General features: G+C 43.8%; 2 protein-coding genes across 7 annotated transcripts in view; one reads left to right on the forward strand and one right to left on the reverse strand.

Moving 5' to 3' along the window:
• The window catches only part of MRRF (mitochondrial ribosome recycling factor), a 103,235-nt gene extending 79,599 nt beyond the window's left edge, over positions 1-23,636 (reverse strand). For 2 of the 6 annotated variants that reach the window (XM_069241526.1, XM_069241528.1), the window contains exon 1: positions 23,538-23,630. The gene's annotated coding sequence lies outside the window, so the exon portion shown is untranslated. Of the gene's footprint in view, positions 1-4,277; positions 4,419-23,537 lie in introns of all 6 variants that reach the window. The other 4 variants (XM_069241532.1, XM_069241527.1, XM_069241529.1 and 1 more) reach the window with 4 other exon arrangements.
• Positions 23,637-23,744: 108 nt separating this feature from the next.
• The window catches only part of RBM18 (RNA binding motif protein 18), a 174,770-nt gene continuing 171,551 nt past the window's right edge, over positions 23,745-26,963 (forward strand). The window contains exon 1 of the mRNA XM_069241533.1: positions 23,745-23,854. The gene's annotated coding sequence lies outside the window, so the exon portion shown is untranslated. The remainder of the gene's footprint in view (positions 23,855-26,963) is intronic.

Here is a 26,963-nt window from a genome sequence, read left to right on the forward strand (position 1 = left end):
GTTACTGGAACCAACGTCAGTAGTGAAGTGTGACCTTAAAACATTTATTTACAGCACTCACCCTAATAATGAAGGCTTTCAAATAATGAACCATAAATACAAGTTCGAACAGCATTGTCTTTTGGAAACACATTACCTCAACTGCAGAGAGTTCCACTCTCTGTAATCAGGCAGCCAAAGGGTTTGTGCTGCAGGGGGTTGGGCCTACTTGTCCCAAGGACAAAGTAAACATAAAAACTTGTTGCCCTTGACCCCAAACAAGATGTCCCATGCGTCGGGCGATAGGAATAGGTGGTCATTCTGACTTCGGTGGTCTTTTCTTTAGACCTCCGAAGCCGCAGGCGCCAGAAGATGGCCAGTGCTGGCGGTCTTTCGACCGCCATAGTATGAATACTGCAGGATTTCCGCATTACTTGGGCAGAAATCCTCCAGTAGTCATGCTGGAGGTCGGAGGCGCAAAGGCAGTGTCACCGCCCGCCCCACCCCGCCCCGCAAAAAGGACTCCGCCAGCTGTATTACGAACAATAATACGGCCTGGTGGTGTCTTGATGGTGGGGTGCTGCCGGCGGTGGAAGCGCCGGGTCCCGTCCCCTCAGGGAGGAGCACCTCATCGGACGAGGTAAGTGTCCTTCGCAAGGGGAGGAGGGAAGGGTGTGTGAATGGATGTGTGTGAATGCATGTCATGAATGGGGGTGGGTGGGAGGGGAGTGTTTGTGTGTGTTTAAATGTGCTGATGGTGTTGTGTGTGTGGGTGAATGTGAATGCTGGGTCGGGGTGCGTGTGTGCATGCATGTAGACAGGGGTGAGGGTTGTGTGTGTATGTATGCTGAGAAAAGGAGGGGGTAGGGGATGGAGTGTGTATGCGTATCAATGGAGGTGAAGGTAGTGAGTGCGTGTGTGAGTGTTGTGCCTGTGTATGTATTTGGCAGGATGTTGCATGCGTCTGTATGCCCGTAAATGTAAGGGTGTTGTGAGTGCGAGCGAGTGTCACGTGTGCGTGTCTGTGGGTGTGTGCATGTATGCGGGATGGGGTAGTTACAGGATTGGGGGTTCACTACTGGGAGCGCTTTCACTACTGGAAGCGGGAGTGTGGGATGGTTACTGGGTAGATTGGGGAAGTAGGAATGTTGTAAGGGTGGAGGGTTCTTGGGTAGATGGGGGGGTCGTCTACTGGCCACAGGAATGCAAATTCTTGTCGCCGGTAGCCTTTCCACCAGGGATTTTGTGGCGGAAAGTGGACTTGAAATACCGCCGGTGGTGCTGGGTCGACTGCCCTGTAGGAGTTGCTCATCTCCGGCCCGGCGGGTCCAACCGCCCTGGCAGTAGGCATGGGTAAGTGGCAGTTTGGCAAAGGTCGCACAGCCACACTCGTAATCTGGCAGACTTCACCGCTGGCACACTGGCAGTGAAGACGGCCACCAAGGCTGCCAGGGTCGTAATGACCACTTTAGCCTATTAAACCAAACAGGAGAGTTTTTAGGTCGAGCACGCAAGCGCTTTGACCTGTTGTAAGTATTGTGGGCTTTTAACCACGCCCACCTCACGCCCATCACTTTCACTCGTTCGTGGGCTCGCCTTTCAAAAATCCCTTGATGTAATTGGTAATTGCTTTAATTTTGCCCTGCCTTGGGGAGGTTTTGTTACTCCCTTGCAGACTGACCTTGTTACTTGGATAACTGCACGATTGCCGATAAACTTCAGCGTGAGTGAACTTTTTTTTTCTTTTGTCTCTTCCCTTCGTACTCCATGGCAGCCATGGCCCTCACAGCGCCAACAGCACAAACTCCATCTGCGGTATTGGAACGCTGGTCAGTTTGTTCACACTATTACCAAATCAGAGTAATTTCTTTTGGCTCTCCCCTTCACATTCCATTTTATAATTGATAAATGCTTTACTAAAACAAACAAAAAAAACAAACCAAAAAAAAAACACAGAAATCTGCAAAACACCTCCCAGCACCGCAGGACAGCCGATACTACAATATTCACATCACTCAAGAAAAGTCGCCCCATAATGCTTTCCAAACATTCTTTTTCAAAACATTTATGCCCATAACTACTCAACCTGTGGTGGTCCTAGGACAATGGGACAACCCCATAAACGTTCAGCATTACGTGCTCTTTCTGTTTAGGTCATCTCTTGTTCCCCACACTAGGTTAGTCGGGACCCCAAAATAATAACCCCTCCCACTATTCAGTCCCTTTTTGAGCTCTCTTATGGCTGAAACGTTTGTTTTACAGCTTTGGATAGATGGTGTTCTAAGGGTCTTAGTGTTGCAGTAGGCTTGCTAGGCCTGAAAATGTGTCAGGCAATACGTCATCTAGGTGCTACAAATATGGTTATACTACATTACTTTGTGCCATTCTATTTTCATGTTGTTATGCTGTTAGAAAAGTCCTCTTTTTGACATGGTTAGCCCCAACGTTTTGTCTGATGTAGCCTAGAAATTGTAGTGCCCAAGTTCACTGCTAATCAGGTTCCCTGGGCCAGAGCTCTTTCCCTAAAACTGTTGGTATGCATTGGTACAATTGGATACACCTTTAGCTACCACTATAAATCCCTAGTAAAAGGTACTTAGGTACCCAGGGCATGGGGTACTTTGGGTAGGCCCCTGACGGCAGCAGCACTGATTGTGCCACTCTCTAGGGCCATGTATCCAGATGCCCCAGCACTGCTATACCTAAAACACAAACTCGACATAGCACTCTGCCTGTGTGCCCTGTCCACCATACACTGCATATCCTATGGGTAAGACACCCCTCTGGCAAGCCTGCCAGCCCTAAGGCAGGGTGCACCATATCATATGTGAGGGCATAGCTGCATGAGCAATATGCCCCCCATGGTGTCCTTGCCAAACCTGGGACACTCTGAGTGAGCAGAGCAGCCATTTGTATACATGTGCTGGACACTGGTCAACACGAGTTTCCCAGCTACATGATGGCCACTCTGAACCCTGGGATGTTTGGTATCAAACAACTCAGAATGATAAATCCAAACTGCTACAAGTATTGAATTTATCCCTAATGTACCCAGGGGGGTGCCCCCTGCAAAAGCTAACTACCCTGGCATGGTTGCTGGCTGGTTCTATCCAGCCTGCCACCTCCAGACACCCAATCTACAAACCTTGGGGGAAAGATTTGTCTCCCTGGTTTGAAGAACAATGCTTTCCCTGAGTGGAGGTGCTAACCCCCCCTCCCTCAGGAACATGTACTGCCCTGGAGGTGAGCTTCAAAGGGCTTACCGCCTTTGAAACTCAACCCCCTTGCAGACCCCCACTTTTGGGGGGAGCAAAGGCGGGAAAATACAGAAAAAGTAAGGGGAGTGGCCCTGCCTGGCATGCACCACCCCTAAGGTGCTGCCTGCGAGGTCGGCACTTCATTTCATTTACCTCCATCTTAGATAGAGGGAAAATAGCCAATCAGGGATAGTGAAGCGACTCTTCCCACAGGAAGTGGTCACTATAGTGGGTGTAGCCACCCAAAGGTTGGTGTCCCATTGGACACTGCCAGGTTCCCCCTAAAACACCCACTAAATTCTGCGTTTAGTGGGCATCCCTAGACCGAATAATCAGATCCGATGGACAAAAAGACCAGCACAAAGAAGAGCCAAGGCATGAGAACTGTGGCTCTGCTGCAAAAACAAAAGGCGCCAAACCCTCCCCATCGCACCCAGGACCCAAAACTGCTGCTGGGGTGCTGCTGGACAACTGGACAAACTCTAAACAACCCAGAGGGCCTCCTGGTTTTGAAAATCACCCAGGAAATCCCTCCAGAGTGGAGGTACCATTCTGCAACAAGAAGAAACCAACAAACCAGGGGGGGGTCACTTCACTTACCAGCTGCTAACTCCCGAAACAGAAGTCGCAGCTGGACCCGCCAACAGAAAGACAGTGAGAAAATATCCTGCAAGCGTGGCACTGCACCCTCCAGTCGTCAAACTGTACAAATACTCTGGGTATTGGTCAGCTGACGTCGGACACCAGGAAAATCAACCTGCCGGGGGCTGAAAAAGGACCAGGAGGAAGCCCAAGTAGAGGGATTTCACGAACACCCTGGACCTCCCACCAGAGTGCCCCCGTTGTCCTGCAACCAACCCTTAAAACGATTTACCTCCAGCTCCAAAGAGAATCTTTGCACACAGCCCCTGACTCACCGATTCACTTTGCACCCGGATGCCCTGTGCCCTGCAACAAAGAACCTGCTGTGCCCAAAGGGTCCTTCACCCCTTGCAACCTTGACACTCCAAGGGTACCCCAAGGAACCCCCTCTAAACTTACTTGTGCAGTCTTTTTTCAAGTAGTCCCCCGCAGTGGGCCTGCACCGGCTCCAGAGACCTTTCACTGCTGCTCCTGCCAGAACCCGGAGCCACCTGAACTTCTCCAGCTGGCACAGGGTGCCCACCGACAACCTCGACCAACCTACAAAAGAAGAACTTGGTAAACAAACTGTACTATTTTTTATGTATTTTCAAAGGGGACTTTCCATTGATTCCTATAGTGCATAATTATGCACAAAAATACTATTTTTATTAAACTTCAGAAATACATATCTCAAAAAGTACCAATTTCGATAATTAGTCTTAAAAATTACATAAAAATCTGAAGTATTTACTTATTCCTTTGAATGTGTGCGTTGCATGATTGACACTGAGTACAACAAATGGTTTGCACTCCTCCAAGACTGGCCTAACTGCTCGACCAAGCTACCCTAAAAATTAAAGCCTTAGGCAAGCTAATTTTTACCCCTGTAAACCAACATGTGTTTGCCTGGACCCCTTGGACAGTGTGCCTAGCTTTGAACACTACATAGATGGCCAGCCCCCTATATATGTTCTTTAGGGGCTAATTATATTAGCCCCTAATTATTATTATATATTATATTACAATGTTTCTTACAAATTATATTTTATTGTGGTGTCCTCTAGGGGCTGTTCTGAGCATTACAGTTAACATATTACAACATTTGATGCACTTAGTCGTCCCATAATGCTTTGCAATACATTCTTTTACAAAACATTTTTGCTCATAACTCAACCTGTGGTTGTCGTCCTAGGACAATGAGACCACCTTCAAAATGTTCACCACAACCTGCTCTTTCTGTCTAGACCATCCATAGGTCCCCACACTAGGTTAGTGGGGACTCTCCAAATAAATAACCCCTCCCTCGATTCTGTGTGTTTTTAATCTCTCTCATGGCTTAAATGTTTGTTTTACAGCTGAAAGTAGTTTGTGTTTTAAGGGTCTTGTTTGTAATTTCATTGTAGTAGACATGCTAGCCCTGAAAATGTGTAATACATTATGCCTTCTAGGGAATAAATATATAGTTATACTGCAATACTTTCAGTCATTGTCTTTTCATGTGATTAGGCCCTCTAGGGGCTAACTATATGGTAACAGGACCATGTTTCTTACAAATGGTATTTTCATTATGGTATCCTCCAGGGGTGATAATTGTATATGTTCCATTAACCTCTCCTTGTTGCAATTATGACCATGATTCAGGCCAACGTAACATCCTTATTACACTATGGCTGTTTGAACACTCTAGGTATGTTTGGGTGACTCTTCTAGTTTATTTTTCTTGTTATTCCTCCGTGGCTGTCTTGTTTTGGGAAATGTGTTAGCCAGCCAGCAACTCCAATGGTGGGGTGGTGAAAGTGTCATTCTATTGGAATTAGCATGGCATATTTAAATTAGGATGCTAAATGGCAACACTTTCATTTTTAGCTGCAGATAGAGGGTGAAGGTAAATGGAAGTGTTTTAGTTATATAAGGGCCACTGGAGTTATGCAGCAGAAAAATACCAAATTATGAGGCAAGGTTGATCATGTTGCCATTATGTGGCAAGAAAAGTCCAGTTATTAATTTACAATGCCAATTGCTCTAAATCAAGCAAACGTGAGACCATTTGTATCGCAAATGCTTGTTTTGTATAGCAGACTTGCTGAACTCACATATTTGAAAATGAAGAAAAAAAGTGTCTCAGTGAAATAATATATTTTCTTGGGAATCAAACAATCTGAGACACATTTATGGGTCATGAGCATTACAGTTAGGTGGAGTAGAATATTCAAGTCATTAGGCCTGCAGGTCTAGCAACATTTTTGTGATTTTTTGTGGCTTGACAATGATAGGAATGTATGCCAACATGCTCTTTTTGCCACAACCATTGTAATGCCAGTCAAAATGCTTGCCAAGCAACAATGGTGTCAGTCCCCAGCAACATGCTAGCCCTGCCGCAATGATTGCAATTCGTTGTAAAATGTTTGCAATCGCACAGCAAAATTGTAGTAATCACTGGATCATGCTGGCCCTGGCACTATGGCAGTAATCACTGGTGACATGCTTGCCCTGGCATAATGGTGGTAATTTCAGGAATCAGGCTGGTCCTGGCACAATGGCGTAATCCCTGGTAAAATGCTAGCACTGGCATGAAAGTAATTGAAGGCAACATGCATGATCTGGCAAAATGGTGGTAATTTCTGGAAAGATGGTGGCAATCTCCTGCAATGTACTGGCACAATGAAGGTAATCCCTTGGAACATGTTGAGATTTGAACAACAATAGTAATCCCTGGTTAAATGCTGGCTGTGACACAAACGTTGTAATACAGAATGTTGTCCCTGTCACCATAGGGCGACTACGTAATGCAACCCAAAATGAATATACAGCTTCCACTAACCAGGACGTTGGGTAAGGGAGTGGGAGAGGAACCAAGAGAAAGTATCCTTGAAATATATATGTAGAAGAAACCATTTGAGGTTTTTCTTTTGTTTACACAACACATATAAGCGCCTAGAGCATGGGTACTCGCAAACATTTCCTTGCATGTGGCCCCAAGACACACATTGAACACCCCTGGTCTAGAAAAAACATTAAAGATATTGTTTGGAGATAGTTTTACGTAAGGAGACTCTGAAATATAGCCAGAAATTAAAAGTACAGCACAAGTAAAAGAGACAAAATGAAAAAATTGTGATATTAGCTGGCTGGTACACACAGTTGTGGACTTTCAACTTCATTGAAAATGTTCAACTCATTCACTTTTCATGTTTTTCATTAAACAGCTGTTCTTGAAAAGGGTTCAAAACTGCCTGTATATTTTTCTCTATAGACTGCTATAAATTTTTACCAAACCTTAAAAGCAAATTCCAAGAAGCAGTTCCAAATGTTGAGGACTTTAATTCCACATTTAGTTGTCCATCTCGATGTACTGCGATGTACCCTTCACTATACACAAGCTACCCTTCTACAATAATATATACATACATAAATAGACACACACCTCATCAACAAAGCAGTGCGTGCAGTTGATAAAGGAAACAGACTGGAACCATGAATGTTACATTACAAAATACTTAACAATAGGTTAGCTCTTCTTTAAGTATCATTTATTAAGAACAAATCAATCTAACTGAACAAGCCTTCACTGTAAAGCTGACATGTTTCATAGTTTTTTCTAGCACTCTTTTAAGGCTAAGGACTTTGCAATACAGCTATAAAGCTTGCTTTGAGGGCTATGTCAGTTGTCAAAGGCCCTTAACCCAGAGTTATAAGCCAGAGCTGGAATCGAGCACCTATAACAAGGGAGGAAGCCTTTAGCAACTGGTATAGGCTGAAACAGAAGAGCTATAAGGCTACTAGAAAAATTGTATGTGCCGGCAGTGTTTCCAAATTGTTTCTCTTACTAATTAATTAAATACCTTATATCAGTAGCTACTGCACATGTGGAAAACACTTAGGGCCAGATGTACCAAAGGATTTTACCCATTCTGTGTCTATGGGAAAAAGCTTTCGTACATATGGCCCTTAGTGCCTGCCCACAGATCTCCCGCTTAATCAATATTTCTAGAGGGAGCAACTGAGCCACTTTATTTGCTCTGCCCAGTTCTGCTATCCCTGAGCAGCTCACTTTAGGTTACAGTTAGCTACTTCTAATGCACATGAAGTGCACAGTAAAGTCTGTCTGTGTAGAAGTATCACATTATTGCACAAAACAGACAGGTAGACATGCCAAAGGTGAAGTTTGGGTTTGCTGAACGTTTGCTATAGCAAAAAGCACTGAGCCTTCAAACTGCAACTGTATGTGACTTTTGTCACATACAAATGTTCTAACAGCCCTATATCTCCTCTCTCTCGGCCTATACCGGTTGCTAAAGGCTCCCTCCTTTGATATAGGTGCTTGCTTCCAGCTCGGGCTTATAACACAAAATAAAGTATCATAATTTAACATTATACCAGTTTGGATTAACATGACCCCGTGGACCTGCACATCTCCAGAAAAGGGGAGAAACAATAATTACTAAACATAGCAGTTTTTATAGGTAGAATGTATATCTATTGATTGCTATTAATGTGACAGAATAAATTAAAAATCCAAAATTTAATATAAACTGCATTAAATTTCTATAACGTTAAGCAGGATTCCACCTACATATATCGTATTGCACAAAACTACTGAATCATCTAACAATATTACATGATTCAAATAGGTCCACTTTCACTTTGTACTTTAGTATTATTGTAATTAAATATTATAGATTTGTCCAAGTAGTTGTTTTTGTCATTGACGCATAATTTCAGGTGCACTTAGTTGTCATAAAGTTTAGTGAACTCTGTTCAGATGGTTTTTGCGTTACAAGCCATTAGCACAAAATTGCAGTCACAGTCAACAAGTGTTTTGCGGAGCCATCTGCTTGTTCTGGGCTGCACAGTGTGAAACAGAGTGAAAGAGGAACAGATTATATGCAGGTGCGGAAACTAACACATTAATGTAAAATCGGTTGGCTTTGTATTAAGAATACCACAAAAACGACTCTTCTGTCATACACATAAAGAAAGGAAGTTGTTTGAAATCGATTCTAATTCGCACTTGCAAAGACACATGTTTAGAAACACAGGTGGGTATATGCATATGTGTGGTCTCATGTACTTGATTTTCCAAAGGTTATACAATTTATGATCAATCATGTCAACAGTGAGATTAGACAGATTACCTTACTTGGCATACAACAAGTAATATCAGGTCATGCAGAAGAAGATTGTGAGCAACAAAAAAAACGTATATATATGAAACATGGTGGATTGACACCTTGAAAACAACTGTATGTGAATTAAATATAGACCCAAACTACACACGTTTGGTATAATAAGAGCAAACACCATTTTAACGTATCATGTATCATAGGTATAGTAATATATGTTGGTCAACTGACCCCTCTAATGTTTGCCATTAAAGATAAATACAATGTGAAGCTAAGAAAAAACAGACTACAAACTAAGAAAGATAACTACTATACTAATATATTCAAAAATAGCAAATCAGTTTCTGTCTACTTCAATATGTGGTTTGCTAAGTATAAACAAGATATTTTTGCTATGTACGTTTTTATTACACAATTTATAGAATGGATTATCTATTGAAGTCATGATTAGGTATATTTAATTAATGAGTTAGTGTGTCATCTGGTCGGACGACGCGTGACTTCTAATGAGGCCACTTGTGTCATGACTAGCTCTTTGTATTAAGGAGCATGTATGTCACTAACTATAGTGGAGTTTTAGTCTGAGATGCAGAGCTTTTATTCAGTTACGTACTTTTTGATGTTTGCGTGGAATATCTTTGATCACTATGTAAATATTTGTTTGAGATATAAAATATAAGGACTCTCTTTTTATATGCACCTCTATTAGTATTAAATATATGAAGGAGTTAAAACTAAACGTCTCAAGACGTGCACATTTTATGATTATGTTAGTGGCGTCAGTGAATTGGTTAGCAGCTTCTAAACTTAGAGGCTTGCGTGTCAGCCCAAACATGTACAATGTGAAAGTCTGGATTTAATGATCTCTTAATGGGTTTTGTAGTGTTCGGTTACCTTTTTTCTTAGTTTGTAAAATCTAATGTTTAGTATAAATTACAAGATGAGTCCCTTTTTGATTGGCTAACAATGCATAAGGGATTGTACTATTTATCTGTATACACACAATGCATGCATAATGGTTACCAAATAATTACATATGAACTTGAATTTGGTGGTCAAATACATTCGATTACTTTGCTTTCTTTCTTTTGTTAGACTTTGTATAATGGAATTCATTATTGGTGTATGAAACAAGGATAGCATTAATGCATTTTCAAAAAGCTAGAAACTAATTTAATTGAAAGAAATAGCAGCATTTATACGGCAACAGAGTAAAGAGAAAGGATTTTCAATGTATTGACTCCCTATATAGGGGGTTGGTTCTCTATGGCTTTCTTTCAGAACAAAGGATTTGTGTGCATAAGGATTTCAGACAGTAAAAAGAGGCTTGGTCAAGTGAGATGCAAGATTTGAATTGCTAATACAAAACAAAATATTGGATTTTTAAGCTTTGAATTTTAAAAGTTAGCACTGGGATTTGCTTTGCTTTATGATATCCAAAATCAACTAAAAAGAAATGTGTTATGATAATAACATGACCACCTATATAAGTCCATGAATGTGCAAAGGTATGAGAGCAAGAGTGAAAGAAGAACAGAAGAAGCTTTTGAAAGATTAGAAAATGCTCAGGTATGTTCAAGTGGATACAATGAGAAATTTGAGAATCAAAATACCTAAACAACACATATGCTTATAGGCACCTGCATTTATATACAAGTGACTTTGCAAGTGTGGACAGGAATCTATTTTAAAAAAACTACCTGTCTTTTACTAAATGACCTTAATGTTGGTGGTGTTGTAAATATAAAGTCAATTGATTTTATATTACTGTGCTAGTTGTAGGTAATATAAATATAAAGTCAACTGATTTTATATTACTTAGCTAGTTGTAGGTACTTACAGTTATATGTGCACTGTTCCTCATACACTCTGCCATTATGCAGCCCCAAAGAAGCAAGTGAATCAGCGAAACACAAGTCAGCTGTGCTTTAATACTGTGCTAATGGTTTGTATATTAGCAAAATCATCCTAAAAGTGTTCACTTACCATGATGACAGCTAAATGTAGCTAACATTATCCATCGATGATGAAGACAACTATTTGGACACAGTTATAATGTTTAAATACAACCACACCTAACTAGTAAGTGAAAGGGAACTGATATCAATCATGCAATATTCTTGGATGATAACACAGCAAGTAGAATACCGCTTAACTCACATTATATCCATCATTAGCTAATTAGTCTTTTATATGCTACATCACTTATACAGAAAGGTTGAGCCCAACACAATATCCAAGAATAGGATTTAAATCTCATCTGAAATGTATCTTTAATCCACCATATGTTGCTAGTATTACTTTCTTTTGGTCAATAGGTAACCATAAAAGTACAATAAAATCATATTAAAAAAAGTGAAGAATCATCACAACATCATCTTTAAAATAAGAGAAAATCCAGGCAACAAAAATATAAAACTCACAATTTGTAGTACATAAGACTCGTATTCATAGAGACCAAACAATGATAAAGTGACTACTGCAGTAATCATGTAAGCATACCGTCAACAAGAAAACCAGTGAAGGAAATCAAGCATCATTATAAAGTGGCAAGTGCAACAATTGTATACAAATTAATTTATGGCACACCATTGCACAGCCTTCATAGAAACCGAACAGTTATAAAGTAACTACTTCAAAATTCATGTAAAAAGAGCACAAACAAGGAGACCACAAACAGAGGATTGCAACATAGATTTTGGTACATAACATACTACTTCACAAGGTTCGGTTTTTTAATACCGTGCCCAATTGATAAGGCAAAAACAATCAACTGTGCTGTGTCGTATTTTAATAGTTGTAGACCCTCAAGATACTGAGACCAGCATAGTGGAACAATCCGCTTAAGTCTCTGCTTATTAATACCTTGTTTCTTTCTCTGTTTTTGTTTTTTTGCAAATATCTTTTTATTAGAATTTTTAAGAAAACAAAGTGGATGCACAGATTTACTGCCTTGAATGCGGCAGAGTAACAGTAACCAGGCACATAATAATCAACAGTCCCTATGCATTTAGGTACAACATTCGGGCACTTGTGTGATAATCAGAGGGTCCATGAGCTACAAAACAGAGGATGCGTACAGTGCATCGTTATGGAAGGGGTCATCCCCAACAACTAAATCAAGGGGGGGAAACTTAAAAAAGTAACAATCATAAAGGGGGCAGACTGTATAGAACGGGGCGACTAGGTCATATAGTCCAGGGTATGGTAATCTACGAGTTTCTTGTGTCCCTGATGCTGGGTCAATGAGTGGTGAGGGGCAGAAGGGGTAAGGGAGGATGGCCAAGGCTCACTCAGGAAAGTGAGTAACTGTTGAAGAGCTACAGGGCTTTGAGCCTGAGGGGTGTGAAGCATGTGTATTCTAACCAGGTGAAACTTTGTATGAGAGGCTGCAGGTACCATTCTGCATGGGTCATCGCTTGCAAAGAGGGGGGGTCGTGCACCCAGCAGGGCAACCGTAAAGGAATCAGGAAGTGAGTAGCCTATTGTTCCCCCTTGTATGGCTGAGAATTTTCTTCCAGAAAGGGGTAATGCTAGCGCATGACCACAGATATGTATGAAGTCCGCCAGGGCCAAGGAGCAGCGCAAGCATTGGAGTTTGAGGGGAAAATTGTATGGAGCGTGTCTGGGTAAGGTACCAGCGTGTCATGATATTGTATGCTGTCTTCCTCTGGGGTATCCTTAGAAAGATTTTGGGTATCTCCCACCACAGGCGCTCCTACTGCTTTGTAGATAATTTGCCTTCCATATCGGAGTGCCTTTGAGTTTGATAAGACCCAAACCAGGGCCTCAAAGGCTGTCATTCTGCGATTAGCCCTCTTCGTGTTATCTGGGAGAAGTGCCCAGTGACAGAGTTGATAATATTGGAGCCTCGCCGAGTCAGGGAATTCGAACTCTCGTCGGTATTGCTCAAAGGATTTAAAGATCTCCCCCCTGAATAAGTCATGAAGAGTACAACACTCTCATTCGTGCCAATGGCTGTACGAATTAGGTTGCAACAGGGGAAGAAGTCGGGGTTGCACGCTAGAGGTTTATTGGGAGAGGGGAAGCTGGAGAGAACCAGTCGTATTGCAGGTTTGTCCCATATGTCCATGTCTGTTTTCACAGGGACGCACAGGTAGGCACTCCTAGTTCTTGCATGCCTTGGGAGCCATGCTAGGTCCCAGAGTGGGCGACAGGCCACAGCTCGGTCCATGTGTAGCCAGTGTTCGTCACTTTCATGTACGACCCACTCCGAGAAAAAGTGGAGGTGGGCTACCCAATAATACTCAAGAGATTGGGGCACCCCAGTCCTCTCCGGTCATGAGGGAGCATCAGTATGGCAATGGAGAAGCGGGGTCGTTCCCCTGCACCCCAAGCTAACATGCTGGATGTCTCATTGGAGGCGCAGAATTTTGTCTTGAGGGATAGGAGTTGAGAGGCATCGGAAAAGGTATATCATATTTGGCAGAAGAGACATCTTAACTGTGTTGAGGCGTCCTAGCCAGAATACCTGAAGGGGCCTCCAACAACGCAGCTCCTCCATTACGGATTTCTGACAGATCAACCAGTTGACGCCTGATCAGGTTAACAGCGTGGGGGTAAGGCGTAGGTTGAGGTATTGGATATGGCCGTTGGCTCACTGTAATGGTGTGAGTGACTGAATAGACAGTAAGTCTGTCTGGGGAGTAGTTACGTTTAGGGTCTGACACTTGGCCAGGTTGATCTTCAAGTCTGAGAATTTTTCAAAGCCTAAGAATATGCAGACCAACATTGGTAGCAATCTGCTCGGCTGCGTAAGTATCAACAGGAGGTCAGTGGAAAATAGGGCAATCTTATGGGGTGCCGGTTAAAGGGAAGTCCTACCACGTCCTCCGTTTGCCGTTTGGCAGCCGCCAGCAATTCCCACGCTAGGGTGAAAATAAGGATTGAGAGGTGGCAACCCTGCCTGGTGCCTCTGCCCAGGTAAATAGGTGTGGATAAGCCTCAGCTGACTCCGATTCTCGCACTTGGGGAGGCATAGGGGACCATTATTCTTTCGATCATCTTGGGACTCAGGCCTATGTTTTGAAGCACGGGATGGAGGAAGGGCCAACTAACCTTGTCAACTGCCATCTCTGCATCGAGTGAAAGAAGACAAGCAGGTATGGCATGTTGATCTGCTTCCTCCACTAGGTGTGCCAGGCCCTTGCCTATTATGGATGAAGCTGACCTGATCTGGATCTATAAGGCAGGGGCGGTAGGATTCCTATATGTTAGCTAGGATTTTCGTGTAAACTTTAGTGTTCATGTTTAAGAGCACTATGGGGCGTATGAGGTGCAAACTCGGGACCTCAACTAGATTTGGTATTAGAGAGATCTCTGCCTCTGGCATAGTGAGGGTTAGCCCCAATGTGTGGCGGTGAAAGAGTTATATAAGGCCGACAAGTGATCTTGCAGCTGTGGAAGAAATTTACAACAAAAAAGGCTACTGGCAGAGTCCTGGTGTCTTCCCTAGGGGGAGGCCTTTTAATGGTCATCCTGATGTCTCCTGAAATGATGGGGGCCACTAGCAGGACTGTGGGTAGAGGGACCAGCTGGTCCCATTGGCAGCCTGTCAGAAATTGTGCGATGGTTTCAGAAGGGGCCTCTTCACTGGTATACAAGGCTTTGTAACAATTGTGAAAGGCTTGCCTTTTTGCCAAGTCTGTCATAGCCCATTCGCCCTGCATAGTTGTTAGACCTGGAATGTTGGCTCGAGCACATTGTTGTCTTAGTTTGTGTGCTAAGAGGGCCCCTACCTTATTGCCCCCTTCATAATATCTTTCTTTAAGCGACAGGAGAGTGTGTTCAGCCTTGTTGGTGCAGATAGATCAGAGTTGACCCTGTAGAAGGGCTATTTACCATCTAATGCATCTGGTGGAATTAGCGTGAGCCTGACGTTCCAGGTCCTTGATTTCTGTGGTCAGACCCTTCTGCACCAGGCCTTCTACGTGCGATTGAAATGGAGGTGATCTCACCTCTAAAGGTGTCCTTTAATCCATCCCAAAGCGCATGTGCCAAAACGTCTGATTGGGCATTCAAGTCAAAATTGTTAGCTATGGTGGTGCAAATTGTCTCAACGTCTACTGGGTCTCTTAATATAGATGGATAGAGGCGCCACTGAGGGGAAGGCAAGGGAACCCTCTCCCCCCACCCACCCCCTGCAACTCAGTTCCACATGGGCGTGATCAGAGACTGAGATGTCAGTAATGGAGGAGGTTGTTAGGGCCAGTAGCAAGGTGTGTGTGAGAAAAAAGGTAGTTGATGCGTGAATATGACTGATGGACATGTGAAAGGAATGAATAGTCCTTTGCGGCGGGTTATGCTCCTCCAGGCATCTACCAATCCCCTATCTATGATGTCTCGCTTGAGGGCTGCGAACATCTCCAAATCTGCTTTCTTTTATTAGGTCAGTTAAGTCCCCAAACGTTAATTGTACGGAATTTAATGCAGATGGCTGCGGTCATGATAAGAGTTTCAGCAGTTGGTGTGCGATATCTTTTGTGTTTAGGCAGCTCATGGTGGGCAGCAAGGAGGGGGTGGGCAATAGCAGGTGCATCTGGCATATACAAACTGTCACTATTTCTAGTAACATGGTTCCACAATACCGGAGAACCCCAGTTGGAGAAATGAAGCTGTGTGAGGCCAGGCAAGGACAAAGAGAAGCATATACAGACAGTTATGCACATAACAGAACAACAGCACGGTAGGCCAAGTGGGCCCTAAAAGGTTGTCAAGACTCGTATGGGGACAGCGCACGGCGGCACTGGCCAACCAAGGCACATCACTCCCCGAGGGTCTGGGTTCCGGGAGCAGCTCGGTAGCAAGTAGCTTAGTCACGGTTGATCAGAGAGATGCTCGGGGAACCCACGGGCCATCACATTTCAGGGTGCAGAGGTGGGCCAGTGGAATTCAGGTGGTTGCAGAGTCGACGGCAGGCGCTTGAGTTTTTTTTTAAGTTTTTCAGGTGTTGGATAACATCTTGCTGGCCCTACCACATCTGACGGTCCCTGGCTCGTTTGGATGCCGGGCGAGAGGACACCATGGACCATAAAGGAGGAAGATTTCATGCATCTGGAGTGCATGGTGGCGAAGAGGTGGCCTCTTCAGAGCCCGATTGCAGGTTCAGAAGGGGCTGGGCTACCCTTAAAAATCGGAGCGTTTGCCATTTACCCTCCCTCTCAAAGATAATGGCAAAAGGATGGCCCCATTGACAGCTGATGTGGAGCTCGTGGAGTTTAATTGTGACAGGGTAGAAGTCTCTACGGTGCCTTAAGGTGGTCGGAGCCAAGTCCTGGAGCAACTGGATGGTATGTCCCTTGTAGATCAAATCTGTTTTCCATGAGACTTGTAGGATTTCTTCTTTCTCGACATAGAAATGTATGCGGTTGAGCATACTGGGGGGGGGGGGGGGGGGGAAATCAGTGCACTGCAATGGGCCTGCAACCCTGTGGGTCCTATCAGGCATGGGGGGGGAAGGGGGGGCAGGTGAAGTGCCTGGGTCCCAGCGGACAGCATGCCAAAGGTCGGCCACCAAAGACAAGTCGCCTGGACCTTCCATTACCTTCGGGACACCCCTGCATGTGGATGTTGTTCCTGCGACTGTGGTTTTCCAGATCTTCGTGTTTCAGGTGGATGTCCAATTGCTGCTCTTCCAGGGTGGCCACTGGAAGCGATAGCACCTCCAGGACCTCTGTTCGCTCATTCAGGGTCTGCTTTATATAATTTACTCTGTTCCCCAGACCATCAATATCTTGTTTAACTTCCTGAATGCATGATTTAAATTCAATCTTAAGGGAGCCTATTTCAGCGAGCAGTTTTTTTTTTTAGGAAGTTGTCCATACATGCCTGGGTAAACGGAGCCGCTGGTGCGAGTCCTGAGGCCTTGTCCTCCATCACCAGAGGAGAGTCCATGGCCTGCTGTTGCGACTTTTACCAGAGGGACGCAAGGGGGCTGTCTTTAGTCTACGCTCCTGTTGGCATCCTGATTGGTGTGTGGGGGTGTTTACCAAGCGGCATGACCTATGCACTCACCATCCAAGGGGCAGTCCTGCGGCGCAGGTATGAGTGGTGGTCGCCCTGCCAAAGAGGGGCCCGCAGTCACTACGAGATGGCGGAGTCTCACCCCAATTCTTCGGCGGATGGGCAGATGTCGGAGCCCTCCTGAGGTGCCCCTGGCCCCATGGCCGCAGCTTGCCGCATGTTCCTAGGCACTTTACCTGTGGGTGGGGGGGGCGGTCTCCGTTAGCAGTGAGGTGCAGTCTCTGTGGCCCAGGGGTGGAGAGAAGTGCTGCTTTGCGGCCTCCATCTGCACGCTTATTCTGCCTGAGGACCCCGTTGGCCCACAGACCTCCAAAGCATCTGCCTCACAGTGCCAGCAGTAGTCAGCGGGTGCCAAAGGAGGAACGGTACACTCTGTCATCCCCGGCTGGGATTCCCGCGGGCCCAGGAAGCAGTTTAGTTGGGCCAGTTATGTCCCATCCTGTCCGCATCCACCAGGCCTACTTGGACCTGCAAAAATAGCAGTGTCCCACCTCACCACTCCGAACTCAGTCGCGAGTTGGGGGAGGCCAGACAACGGAACTCCGCAAAGATGCCGGCGATCCCACTGATGTTGATCAGGCTATAATTTTGTGCAAATCGATATACATAGATGGGACCTAGTTCAATGTTGTGAAGTTACTGTATAGGGAAACAATGTTAATTAACTTTGTATTAAAGTTTGGATTTTTATAGATTTTGTTTTCTAGTACATTAAAAAATTAATTGTTTTGATATGTAAAAATCTGCTGCATTTGGTATTCATTATTTTTCCCTGAAGAACAAAATATTACTTTTTTGGTTTTCTTTCTCAGGGTGTAATAGTAAAGTAAAAACTGGTTTTAGTGGAGAGCACAAAACTAAACTCACTGGAAAATGGCTAAAGCACAGTGTCACACCTTAAACCAATCTTTGCTTTTTTATCCAAAAGCACACCACATTCTGGGATTTCTGAGCCACTTCCCACAATGTTCTACCAGCAGCCAGAAGTCCAAAAATGCTTTGTGGCACAGCACTGCTGATAAGATGCAGAACTGCTGAAATTGGACCAGGAAAATGTGTGCACTGCTTGACTCCCATTACCGTGGAGGACACAGATGGCCAGAACAGACTCTAGAGACAGAATGACATCCGAGGGCTACACAGGACTAAGGTCTTCTGAACATGCCAAGGCAAGGAAGAACATTTGGGTGAACCCAGTATATTCACAGGCAGCACTGGCACCTAAGTCCTTTTATCTGCAGGGCTGGGAGTTACAACATTTGCCATGACTGAGGGCCCTGTATATTAACAGGTGGCAAGGAGGGGCAGAACGATGCACATATTTAAACCCCTGTACATCAACGACATAGCTGTGCTGATGTGCTTGAGACTCAGTGTTAGGGACATCCTCAGGGTCTCAGAAGGAAAGTTCTTCAGGTGCAGAGGCTGCTACTCCGCTCGCTTTTCAAACTTGGAGAAACTGGCAGTTTGTATCAGTGATATGCAGACCTACGAAAGATAAATAAAGGGAATGTCAAGTGTACTCAGTCCTGCATAGGAGACAAGACGGTGTACGAATCTGTTCTCCTTCCTCATATCAGCATGGGTACTAAGGATTGCATAGGCAGATTGGACTGTGTCAAAAGCCTCTCCCCTTACCACACACTGCCCCAAGACAGATCTACGGATGCACTATGTTACACAGTTATTATGCAGCCTCCCAGTCACCCTGAGTGGCACACAGCTCTCCACTTTCACTCAGCATTTTTTCACAATCTCTGCCACAGGCAGCGTACACCTAAACTCAAGGCCTCACCAGAGGGGCTGGGACTGCAGGACAGGACATTACAGGTCCAACTGTCATTGTGGGTCAGTGAAGAGGCACACTGCTCTCTCCTCTGGCCAGAAACAGGTAGAAGTTGCAGACTTGCCAGTATGTTTATCTTTATTATTTCAATAATATACCATTGTATATCCCTATGAGGCATTGAAGTGCATTTGTTCAAAGGAAGCACACAGCGGGAGTGGTTGCTTTTCAGTGTTGAAATTGCAGAGAGACCTATGTATGAGGCATTTTGGCGTTGTAGAGCTCTTATCTTGCTCAGGTCGCAAAACATAAGGATGCAATGGAAGGCAAATGTGCCAGAGATAGCGATACTAGCAGTCAGGTATCAGCAACCCTATGAGAGCTGTCAACAATACAAGGCTAAATAGTTCAGTAATTACCTATGTGAAATGAACAATACTTGGATTAAATTTACTCTGTGAAGGCTGAATCAGAAAAGTTTGTAGCTGCTATACTACCCTACAAACATTTACAGGTTAGCTAAAGTATGATCCTAAATTAAACAGAGGGTTCTGTGCACAGGTCCAGTTGTATCTTTATAGGTGGGAGGGTCACCAAGAAGAAGCTTACACAAACTCTGGAAATCTATGTTTAGTACTGTTTGGACAAACTGTGTTTATTTAGTCAAAATCTTTCTCTATGCCCTTCCTTTCACATATCCATCCATTTATCTTTAACACCCTTTTCTGCTGATAAGAAAGATGCACACACATCTCTGTATCGAATTTCTTAGTCTACTTTATGGTTGACCACCATTCAAAAATGTTAGACCAAAGTCATGTTTTGAGTGTTAGATCACTGAAACTAAATGACGAATACTAATCATTACCAATTTCCTTTCTAAGTCTGAAAACAGGAACCAATTATGCAGAATTTGTTTTTATGCAAACTAGTTCTTAAAACATCATTAAACTGTTGAACAATGTTAAAATGTTATTAATAAATATAATGGCAAGGAAAGAAATAGGGTGGAATAGGGTTTGGTAATAAAGAAAAATGCCAATAAATTACAGAAATTGTGAAGACAAAAAGGATGTGAAATATGCTCTATTTATCAATGCAGACTTACTCCGTTTGAAGGTCAGCAACATTGAAAACCCACCAGAGTGTGGGTACCATGCTGAATGTGACTTATGTGTGGCTGCCATCCAGAACGTGGTCGGTGAATGGGTGCCACGTAAACCGTAATCTAAGAACTTGTGCTGTGCTGACTGTGACTGAATCCAGGTGCCATGGAGAATGTGGCATGCATATGGATGCCATGCACAATGCGACCTTTACATGAGTGTTGTGTAAATTGCGACCTGTGTAACAGTGTCATGATGAATAAGCCCAAAATACTGGCGTTGTCTTGCACAATATGACCTGAGTGCAGTTGCAATCATGCACAATGTTACCCTCTTATGGGTGCAATCATGCAGAATTAGACCCATGTACGGGTGCAAGGAACAAAACCGCCTGCCATGTATCACTGATCAAGTACTAGAGTAACACATTTTATGTCAAATTCCTGCATACCTTCAAAGGCAAAAATTGTCACACAACTCAGCTGAGCAGATAAACTAAGTGTTTTATTTCTATCCCTGTGGCCAGCAGTTATACGTTCTTCTGTGTTCCTTCTAGTAACTTTCAAATGGGGTAGTTGGCATGCTACAGCTAATCAACGGACTACTCAGTTAGGGGTGTGCAACATACTAACTTGCATTTGCAGATGCAAGAGAAAACCAAGAAATTGCCAGCCCCATAAGCACAACTTGGCCTCAACATCCACAGGTAAAAAACAAAATCCTGAAGACTAACATAGCCATCACAACAGCAGTCACGCTTGAAGGCAATGCACTGGAAGAGGTTGAGGCCTTCACCTATCTGGGCCGTGTCACAAACAAGCAGGGCGTCAGATGCCAACGTCAAGGCAAGAATCGTCAAAGTAATGGCTGCCTTCATTCATCTATAGAAGTGGTTCCTAATCTGTGATCTAAAGAAGATCCGGAGCTCCAAGGACCTAATGCTGAAAACCAAGATCAGGCTATTTAACACCAAATACAATTGGTTGTTCTTTATGAAGCAGAAACTCGGAGGACAACAGTGACCACCACCAACAGAGTCCAGACCTTCAACACCTATCTGAGGAAAATACTCTAAAATCCATTGGCCGATCACCATCAGCAACAATGATCTATGGCAGCTGACTTTCCGTCTCCCTGCTCATGAAGAAAGCATGAAAAAGATAATGGGGCTGGACAGGTCACACACTCTGCAAGCCTGCAACAAACGCCACCAGGCAAGCACTCACCTGGAACCCTCAAGGGAGAAGGAAAAGAAGAAGGTCAAGAAATACCTGGTGTCAAAGCCTCAAGGATGACTGAAAGAAGATGGGTTACACCTGGAGTCAGATTAAAAGAAAAGCCCAGCACAGAGATGGCTGGAGAGTCCTGGTTGATGACCCATACCCCAGGGTGGGTAGAAGGCATAGGTAAGTAACATCCTAACTTGGCTGTGACATTTTATAAGACCACCGACACTGACCTGGCCTCCAGGAACTGGTGCACCCAGTGCCTCTTGCTACTGTGCACTATGCCAAACCACAGCAGAAGCGGTTGACGATTGGCCTGTGGTATGTGTTTGAAGGCATAAACAAAGCGCAAATGAAAAATCAACAGCTGGCCTGTTTTTCCCTTGCCACCTCCACTCGAAAGGAGTAGGTTTCAGGCTCACTGACAGGGAGACATGGCATTGATCACCCGTGTCTGTGGCAAAGCACCTAACTGAGGCTCTCCTACACCTGGCTGTAAGCAAAACCATGGCTGCATCAGAGACATACTTGCTCAAGAGATTAAGCCAGTGCACTGGTGCATTCCTGACACAGAAAGACCTTTCAAAAGGCATGCTGCCAGCTGTCGAGCCCAAGTGTGATGGGGAGCAGTGTGAGGGCCACTGTAGACTATTCTCTAAGTGGTGTTCCGGTTGAGGGTGTTTGGTGGCTCAGGGCTGACTGTAGCTCTTTCAGTACTGGTATAATCCAACAACGCCACCCCTAAAAATGTGCTTATCATGCTGAGTGGGATGCAAACATCACGTGTAAGGATCAATTTGCAGAAAAAAACCAAAGTCAGGTTAAAAGAAAAGGCGACAATATAGACAGTTTGTTTTTCTCTATTCAAATTCAGCAAAAACAAACATAATTGCATGCATGCAAGTGTTTGGAAAAGCGCTTTAAAATAGTACAGAAATGAGCCATGGGTAAGAATACAGCTGTGACAAAGGGTTGTTTTTAAAAGGTGTTGGCAGGTGTTCCAACCCTCTCACACACCCAAGCAACCATTTATTGGTCCTAAAGTTTAGTAACACGTTATATTGGCGAGGACGAGATACGCGTGATGATCTTCCAGTGAGTTCTTAATTTTTAGGCAACCGACAATAAAAAAATTGTAAAACTACATGTTCGAGAATGCAATATGTTATTGGCTGTAAAAGACACTCCAGCCTGAGTGCTCACACAAGATGAGGTGGAGAGGACAACTTACATTTAGCAACTACACATGACAGCACTTCATCAGAGCCCTGACTTGTCAAGACAGGGTGCTGTTGCAAAGGCAACAATCAAGAAATTAAACTCTTTTATGATGTTTAGTGAAAGCAGTAAGCCTTTAGTGGTGTCAAAATCTGAATGTAAGACGATCTTCACATCAGCAGTGCGATACATTTGCACATCAACACGTTTACTTTTCAGAAGACAACTTAAGAAAATTGAGTAATATGTATATTTCAAATGTATTTGACGGAGGGTGGGTATGTTATTCACTGAGAATCATTAAAGTGCAGTGCGTTTGTGATCATCCGAAAGCTTGTGTGACTGGCACCTTCTAGCAGTCCGCCCTAACTAATAGCACTTCACATTCGGGGATTTACACTTTTCTCCCCACTTACAAGGTTGATTGATATCCATATTGGGCTTATGCCGATTCATCCAGCTGTATTAAATGGTTTAGGTTCAGTAGCCTGGTTGTTTAGAACAGCTCCACGGGCATGTATATGTAATCACATTTATTGTTGGTATCAATAAACATAAACAGGTTTAAAGCAACGCTACGTCTACCGCATTTGGTGCAGTTCATAACTTCAAGTAAGCAAATGATAGCTTTCAGAGTCAATCTACATCGCTCATATTTGGGGCGTTTGCAGAAAATTGTACCAGCTTGAGTTACACATAATGCGATGAAATTTCACACATAAGCACACTGAAAACACAGTCGGAAAACTTGGCACTAACCCTGCACAGTCTCATATCAAGGCCAAGGAGCAGTCAATAAAGCCTCTATAACCAAATAACAGTAATTTTGCTGGACATGCCAAATGCCCCCTTCCGAAGTTGCCACCCAGTGTTCTGCTGTGTTCTGGTCCCCGTGGCATTCTGGTGTACGGCATGAACCCCAGGAAATGAGCAGTGTCTAGTGGTGGCTTCTCGGTGCACTATTCGTGAATGGATCCGTCAGTTACCCAAAAGGCCGCAGAGAGAGGCTTGAGATCGGGCTGACCACTACTCACTCTCGAAGCCCCGGGCAACCATTCCCCATACTGCAGTCCCAAATATCTAACTCTACCCAACCCCATTCAGTACTGCGATCGGCAGCAGCAAGGCCTGCCCCTTCAGAACAAGGGTATCACCAGTGTCTGCCTCTGACTCACCCTAGTATCCCTGCCAGCAAAGTCAAGTTCAACCCGCTCTAAAGAGAGCGGCTCTGTCAACTTGCGAAGATTGACTCCAACACTTGCAAGCTCCGTAGCCAATCAGCACGCGGGAATTTTGTACTGGGCACTTTGATTGGTCGATGTTCCAAATCCTCCACTGCTAAATGACCTTACATATTGACAGTCACAAAATATTTTCGGCCGTGGGATTGGCTGTCATGTGACCCGGAAATGCTAACAGTACCGCAAATGGTATAGGTTAATAAGATCAATAACGGACATCGAACAGCAGGCTGAATTCATGGACGGTCCATGTAAGTAGCACGCTGGAGGTCCTTTTACTACCCGTGGTCCTATAGCTTCTGTTGCACCTTATATAAATAATGACATTTTAAGTTTCCGTGCCTGGCATGCTGGTATTTTTGTTCCGGTTCTCATAATATTAAAAGCGAAACTAGAATACCTGTGATGCATTTAACTATTTTCAGACAAAGTAACTGCGGCCCGTTGGAACTTGCTTGTGCAGCTTTCCGCAGCCGTGGCACGCATTTCACCACAGGCGGTTAGGTACAGACACGCTCTCAGAAACCATTGTGGCACGCCCAACATCATCACTTTCTTAAACACTTTACATATGAAATCTTAGAGGATGACCTCCGTCTTTTGTAACCTCTATCACACACAGGGCCGGCTTTAGCATTGGCGATTTGGGTCCACGCCCAGGGTGCCAATATTTTGAGAGGCGCATTGAGCTTTGTGCATTAAGGTTATGACTACAGCAGAGCTCTTCTCCTCTTGCTCAAGCCCTTTCCTTACCTGTTCGCTAGTTTAAAGTGGTTCTAGTCCTTTAGTGTGATACCCTGGGAGATATTATTAACTCCCCTTGCCATCCCTTCACCCCCTGATCCCGGCTGACGCACATCAAGAAAACCATCATCTCTGTGAGGCAGCTACGCCATAATAGAGTTAGCTGAGCTGTGAGAGAACCGGGAATATTTGTGTTCAGGAGCCAGTCCTTGCTGATCCAGGTACTGACCAGTGAAAACTAAAGGACTTCCTGCTGCCTCTTTTAAATCACTGGCAAGGGTGCATAATTTTCCTTCGTCTATTGTGCTATCTTAACAAAGGCCAGCTCTGATCACACGTCTTCCTAGTACCCTTACACCCTCAAAACCGAAGGCGCAAAGGCACCATAACTTGGTACTGACTTCTTCTCTAGTTCATGTAACCACTGCGCACGCTCCACCCTGACATAGGCCACTGATTAAACACTGATCCACTGTGACATCAAAACCATTATGTGGACCTCAATATGTCCCTAGCTTCTGTGACCGTGACACAGACATAATGGCATATGTGTAGTTTCCAGACAGAGAAGCACTTTGTATCATTTCATAGTGGGCATGGGACACATTGCAATGATTGTACTTAGTCCTTCTTTAAATCTATTACTTTCTCAGTCCTTTAGTGTCAATTTATTGTACAGTTAAAGCTCACAAAATAACATGGTCACGCGCTGTATTACATTTAATGTGCCTCACTGTTCTGCATTCCTTCCTGATGATATCCAACTACAAATCCGGCAGTTGCAGCTGGGATTCATGAAGTCCAGGCATGCCAGACGATAGCTCCTGTCTTATTCAGTAACTCTACAACTTCTCATTGATTTGCTTCCTGGATGTTAATTTACTTCACAATATATTTGGTGATAAAGGAAGAAACAAAATTAAAAAGGAAAAAATTGTACAGATGTGCACTGTCTACTGACCACTATGAAGTCAACCGCTGGAAGAGTGTCGGAGGGTTCTGCATGCTCTTCGAAGGACTATTGGTGTGACTCAAGCCATGCTTCTTTCTGTGTGGAGTCAGTCTACGTCAAAAGACGCTTTTAGGCTGTGTCACGGTCTTCTAACTCGCTCATGAGTAAATTGTAAGACTTGCTGGTGTTTCTGCACTGATAAGACACTCTGTATGAATGGTGGGTGCTGCTAGAGGCTCATTGCTAATTTCAGCATGCCGTAATTAATATTAGATCACTTTTGGAGAGCCGCCGCAGGAGTGTCTGGCGCGATAGTGTCTCGTTTGCCCCTCATCCAGAGTTACAGCCTGATCAACGCGAGAGCCTCTCATGCCCCTTAATATCTCCAGCACATTATTGGTGCACTTCATGCATGCGCACTAGTTAATTCATGGTGCTTTTCAGTCAAACAACAAAAATGTGATGACTTCATTACGCTATGCGCTTGGCAGCCATATCTGATTGAGTTATCACCCATCGTATAATGATTACAATAAAAAAAAAAAACAAGTTGCAGCTTGACACTTTGAACTGTAAATGCAGCGCAACTAGACTTTACAGCACCAGTGAAGATACTCAACATTTTGAGAGCAACATAGCTGTGGATTTTGACTGATAAATATCTAAAAGGTATTTTAAGCTTGCATCTATGTACTAGCATTTGGATATTAATATTCAAATACACAAAATGGCAGGTATTCAACAATTTGTCCAAATTCAGCCTTTTTGACAGAATCCAGGCAAACCACCACTTGTTTGGAATAAGTAGTTTAGGTCATTTGGAAACTATTTAATGGCCATAGATGCAGAAAAGTTTTTACCAAAAAGGAAAGCAGGTATCCTTTTTAGTAATATAGGCTCTGAAGTTCAACAAAGTTTTGGTCACTTACTTGTTATATACTCAACTGAGGATGTTGATGATTGGAATGAATATACTGAAACAATCACAAGACTAAAAACAAATTCACAGAACAATCAAGCATACTCTTAGAAAGATAGTATTTATTTAAAAGGAAATAAACTCCAGAATAATTTGTGGAAGATTACGTTTCAGCAGTCAGAAATGTAGCTGAAAACTGCAACTTTGGCACTGCAATAGGCACTTACATCTGGGATCAATTTGTTTATTGCTGCAACTTAAAAAAGATCCAAGAACGCTTACTCAGCTGTCGTGATCCCACATTTTTGAAGCTTTAGATATGGCAAAGGCCATTGAACGTTCTATAGTCTCCAGCACATGTATTGCTGGTGAAACCACATCTCATGACTTGAATGCTATGCAGATTTCCCAGGCTAGAGTAATGCATTATCTTCCAAAGATAAAAAAATGTCGAATTTCGCAAAATAAGGGTTTGCCATGTTGTTAGAGGTGTGGGTCAAAAGCACATCTAGGCAAGAACACTTCAACCCCAGCTTTATGAAAAAAGTGTAATAAATGTCATAAACTGGGTCATTTCCATAATGTTTGTAAGAGTGTTAAAGGTAGTGTTTGAGTGGGTTAGGTGGATATTGATTCTGCCACAGAGGAATGTTCACATGACTTATCAAAGGTTGTTCTTCCACTTTAGTTAAATGGTAAAGATGTGAAACCTGTTAGGGGTCTTTTGATAGATGTACACATTGCG

Source organism: Pleurodeles waltl, chromosome 6, assembly GCF_031143425.1.
Source record: "Pleurodeles waltl isolate 20211129_DDA chromosome 6, aPleWal1.hap1.20221129, whole genome shotgun sequence".
In the NCBI taxonomy this organism is placed as follows: Eukaryota; Metazoa; Chordata; class Amphibia; order Caudata; family Salamandridae; genus Pleurodeles; species Pleurodeles waltl.